This window comes from Gavialis gangeticus, unplaced genomic scaffold, assembly GCF_001723915.1.
Source record: "Gavialis gangeticus isolate Ggan-Ray unplaced genomic scaffold, GavGan_comp1, whole genome shotgun sequence".
NCBI classification, from domain to species: domain Eukaryota; kingdom Metazoa; phylum Chordata; order Crocodylia; family Gavialidae; genus Gavialis; species Gavialis gangeticus.
The window spans coordinates 27,255,905-27,261,332 of NW_017729031.1; the positions used below are offsets into that span (position 1 = coordinate 27,255,905).

The 5,428-nt window shown below is 49.7% G+C and overlaps 1 protein-coding gene across 1 annotated transcript in view; it reads left to right on the forward strand.

Annotated features, from left to right (window-relative positions):
* Window positions 1–4,587: 4,587 nt before the first annotated feature.
* Window positions 4,588–5,428, forward strand: part of INSIG2 (insulin induced gene 2) — a 28,177-nt gene continuing 27,336 nt past the window's right edge. Inside the window, exon 1 of the mRNA XM_019522525.1 lies at window positions 4,588–4,657. The gene's annotated coding sequence lies outside the window, so the exon portion shown is untranslated. The remainder of the gene's footprint in view (window positions 4,658–5,428) is intronic.

Sequence of the window (5,428 nt, forward strand, 5' to 3'; positions counted from 1 at the left end):
TTTTGGTGCCCATAGCTGTTCCCATCATCTGGAGGAAGTGTTGGTTATTAAAAGTGCAATTGTTGTGTGTGAGGATGAAGGGTACTAGGTCAGTAATATCTTTGGGTCTGTATTCTGGGTTGTAATCATGTTCCTGTAGATATATAAGGCAGGCTTGGATGCCATCCTGGTGTGGGATGTTGGTATATAGGCTGGTAACATCCATGGTGGCTAGAAGGGTGTTGCTGGGAAGGTGGTCTATGTTTTTAAGTTTCCGTAGAAAGTCTGTAGTGTCTTGGACAAAACTTGCTCTGTGGGTGACAAGCAGTTTTAGGATTGATTCAATGAAACCTGATATTTCTTCAGTGAGGGTCCCATGGTCGGATATGATAGGTCTGCCAGGGTTCCCCTGTTTGTGGATTTTAGGGAGCATGTAAAAAGTCCCCGGGTTAGGTAGTGGGGGGATCAAGGTCTGTAGTTTTTCTTGTAGTCCTGTTGGAAATAATTTGATGGTATTGGTATAACAGGACTACAAGAAAAACTTGTTGTATGGTATAACAGGACTATGACACATTATAACCTGCCTGACAGCTGACTTCCCAGGTACTTCTCCACTATTCATCCCCCTTCTCTCCCCCTGCCCCAGCCTGTCTCTCACCCATTGACTCTTCAATCTACATCTTCACTGACTGTCCATCTTGTATGCAGCCCAGCCCAGCCTCTGGCTTCTTTACTTTTCATTCCATCCAGGAAGAGCACACACCAACTACAGAGACTTCCTTAGCCTGACAAAGGGTTTTTGAACCTGAAAGCTTGCTTAAATATTGTTCTCCAACTATTTAGTGCAGGGGGGCTGGACCTGATGATCTCGTGAGGTCCCTTCCAGCCCCTAACATCTATGAATTTATGAGCATTTCTGTTGTCTTAACAAATAAAATAACATAAGGTAGTGATTTTTTAAATAAAATTGTTACATTTCCTTTTAAAATAATCACCATGCATGTCTTTTACTTGTGGGTGTTTTGCCTCCAGATGCTTTTGTAACTCTGCTGGATTCAGGCTGCTGTCAGGCAAAACTTGTCCACACTCAACACACTGTCCATCTGGCTTGTTTTTATCACCAGTCCAAGTAAAACCATAGTTAATGTAGCTTGCATGGTATTTATTTATTTTTTTTGATTCACTGCTCACTGGATGAAGAGCTTGTGACTGATTTGATATGCTGGCACATATAACAATAGAAGCACTGGTAATTACTTCCTGTTGCATTGGAACCTGGCATTTTTCCTGACTACTTTTCCTAGCGTTGCCTCTTTTCAATCACCAATCCATACTTTTTCTTGGTAAATCAAAAATATAAAATATTCAGAGACTGTTCAACACTGCTCTGACATTAAGGCACTTGTCAACTGACTGATTGAAATACGACAACGCAGAGACAGAATAATCGCATTGGAGCACCAGGCCTACATCGCTGCCAGATTTCGATCATGTACCTCTGTTTGTAAACTGTCCATCAAAACAAGGCGGGGAAATCTCATATCATATTATTGCCCTATGAATAAAACATATGGCAAGGATCGTATCAGCAGAAAGAGTTAGGAAGACTGAGTTAATGTATTTCATCAATAAGTCACCATTGGCAACACGTAGAGGGTGCATGAGGGTGCACGTGCACCCCCAAGATTGGCTGCTGCTGACGGCATCCACGGGGTAGCCACTCACTACCCAGTGCCCACCACCCCCGCTGCCAACGGGCAGTCACCGTTAGCCACCCCCCACCTCGGCCACCTGCGGGAGTCTCCATTCAGCCTGCCCTCGCTGCCATCACCGCGGCTGCCTGCAGGCGGTTCCCACTCGCCACCGCCACTGACACCGCCACCTGTGAGTGATCACCGTGCCCCCCAGCCTCAGGAGGCACGAGGCGGTCATGTAAGTGAAGCAGGAGTCAAATTGCAAAATTCTGAAAAATAGTTAACAATAAGTCTATTTTACAAATTTGTTCACTGTTACCAATTTTTTTCCATGGAGCCCCCGAGACCTCCTCCTGGAACCCCAGGCAGAACACAATTTGAAAACCAGTGATCGAAAACACTGGCCTTTCTCTTGCATCTAATCTCATTCGAGTCAATGCAACTGGGCTTAAGAGAAATCGCTAGTGTTGCAGTGGATGTAAAGAGCTTGTGTGTGTGCACGTGCGTGTGTATTTAACTATTCACATGATCAGGACATTAGTAGTTTTTAATGCTTATGTTATGCTTTATTTGCACTTTAATTACAGCAGTTCTTCAGGATTGTTTCTTTGCTGCTTTATGTTTTAATGTTATTTATTCTTTACGTAATTTCTCTTCTCACCCCTGTTACTTTATGGTGGTTTCCTCATTCCAGTAGTTCTCAAACTTTTTAGACTCAAGGTATCTCTCATTCTGCTCTAGGCAGCCCCCGGAAAATGCCAGCTCTTACTTTTTACCCACATTTTTGACTACAGAAAAATAATAGGGTAATTGTTTTGTGGCAAAGAACTCAGATAGCCTACAGCAAGTCAGAATCTTTTCAACACTATGGATGCCTATTTGAAATCTCTGGGTTTATCGTGTGAATCACATTTGCACACCTAATGGTGCTAACATCGCATGGCACCCCACAGCACCATTGAGAGGATCCAGGAGCAGATTACAGAGAGGAGCAATGGAGCAGTCACTCCCCACCCTCCTTTAATTCCTGGTCTACCCAAAGTTTAAAATCAGCTGCCTGGCAGTGGCAGCAGCATCTCTATTCAGGCAGCAGCAAAGGCATCACTTATCTTCATGCCTCGTTATAATCTACCTGATTCCTTCTAAACTTTTCATACCACAGGTGTTAAACAACTTCCTTTCCTTTTTAATGGCCCTTATGATCAAATAATTGAACTATCATTCTTTTGCAATTCTGCTACCTACTAGCTGCTCCTGGTAATGTAGTTCCTGTTTCAGAGGCCTGCTCACTGTCTTTACCTAAAAACATTAACTTAGGCATGGAAATAAGTTTCTGTGACGTATTGATTGCACTGTCAAGATGCTCAAGAAGACTAGATTTTGTTTTAGGAAGCTGAAAGAGGTCTGTATATATATTTCTACTGACTACAGGACTAATGAAACATACTTGATCTCTTCCTTTTTTGCCTAGTTTGTTGTGGTGTTTATACACGATCACAGCCGTCCCTGTGGGGGACGGTGTGAATCAGGACCACCGCCCCGGACCCCACGCTTTGGGGGGCTCTGCAGACAGTGATATTGGCATGTGCTAAGGGCGCCATTGCGCTGCTCCGGCCACTTGCCACCCCTCCACCAGCCTCTCGCCAGCTCCCCCTCCCCACCGCTCCAGCCGCCCACCAACCCCTCCACCGCCATGCCCCCCCGCACAGGCTGATATGCCCCGGGCCCTGCACACCCCTAGGATCGGCTCTGTACAATATACAACACAGCCAAACCATACGCGTTCCAATACGCATATATTTGTTTTTGCTTTGATCTTAAGCTGAATAATATAGCTCTAGGCCCTTAGCAGGTTTGTAAAGCGTCTAGTTTTTATGCAACCGAAGAAAAGTGCATGCTGTGTTCACAGCCAGATCTAGACTTTTGAAAAGGTGGGGTGCCCAGGGCGAGGTGCATTGTCACCTGTTAAACAAAACACATTTTTCTCAAGTTAAAAAAGAAACTAGAAGCTTTTCCTATACACTGGGAACCTTGGGCTGCATGATTCAGTTTGAGATTGAAGCAGAAACAAATGCAAGGAATTGAAAATAGCCCGCAGGGCTGCGAAATAGGAGCTTCATTACAAGGAGCAGCAAAGAGAGGGCAGAACGGCAGAGTAAAGGCTGGCTTGACTAGGCCAGGCAAGGGTCTTTGAGTAGATGTGCATACAGAAATATACTCAAAGACCCTTGCTTGCCGATGTGCTTAGGCCAACCAAAAACCTAGCTTGCTGGGTGTGTTCAAAGACCGTTCGAAAGAAGAGAGGGTCCTTAACCCCCCAAGAATGAAGAGCTCAGATTCAAGGAGCCATGATGTCCAGCTATGCCTCAGCACTGCCCGACCACAAGCGCGCCTGCCTCTGTGTGCGTGTGTGTGTGTGTGGGGGGGGGGGGTTAAATTTTAGCTGCAGCAGGCACCAAAGGGGGGACCTGACTTTATTTCTGGCTCATTGTCAGGGACCAGATTCCTTCTCCCCTGGGCTGCGCTAGATGTAATAATGCCCCACAGCTCCTGCACCACTTTCGTCACACCCCTGGGAGGCCCTGCAGGAGAAGCACCGTGTGAACAAGGCTTCCTCTTTTGTAGAGGGGGAAAGAAGCATCCCCCCTTTCCTGCATTTTAAAAAAACCTCAGATCTACCCAAAAACCTGCCCTGTCCACTACTCCCCCGAGGCAGCTGCTCCCCCACCCCGTCTCCTTCCAACCCACCCAGCCCCCTCCCAGCCCCACCTTCCGACTGCAGCGGAAGCGCGGCTGCCCCGACCTCTCCCCCCGGCCGGCAGGAAGTCCCTCCACCCCGACCTCACTCTCTCCCTCTTCCCCGCCGGCCGACCGGAAATCCCTTTGCCCCGACTCCCCCTCCCTCTCCGGCCGGCCGGAAGTCCCTCCGCCCCGAGTCAGCTGCAGCGGGTTGGAGCGGGGGAGGGAGAAGATGGCGGAACAGGGTGAGCGGCGGCGGCGCGGGGCTTGGGGTGGGGGTTATGATGCTGAGCGTGGACGGCATCGCCTGCCCGCCGGGGGGAGGCGCCCGGGGGCTGGACACGGTGTCAGGGGGCCAGGCTGGGACAGCCCCTGGCTGAGGGGCCTCCAGCTGGGGGGGTCTCAGGCCTGTCCCAGCTCTGGGGAGAAGCCCCATGGGATGTGGGGCCCTGAGGTGGCCTCGCTGGGGCCCAACCTGCTCCCTCGGCTTCTGCGGGTTCCCCCTGGCCTCGCCTCCTCGTTTGAGGGGCACCATCAATTTGGGGAGTCATTTGCGTGGGAGCTGGTGGCAAGTTAGCCTCCTTTTGGCAGGTGTCAAGCCCCTCCGCCCCGTGCCACTTGTGCTGGAGGTTGGCCACCCCTGCACCAAGCTATCTGAGGTGCTCATGAGGATGGTTGCCATGACACGGTGTTTGGAAGCCATCCGTGGTGGCAATTAAGTTAATTTGTGTGCCGCGGAGCATCTTGCCTGGTCACATATGCATGCCCTCATGCAAAAGTTTGCATTGAAGTAGCATGTCGTGGAAAGGGTGAAGCATGGCGAAAGACATCTTCCCACAGGCGTTGTCTCTGTCGCTTTCTGCTAGGGCCAGTGGCGACGCATCGGGGGTGCACGTGCACACCCTGACCGGCCCCGCTCCCCACTTAGGCAATAGGGAGTGGGGCCCATAGGGAGATTGGCCATGGGGGGACTCCCCCCAATTACTGACTGGTCCCTGGGGGGGCACATGCCCCCC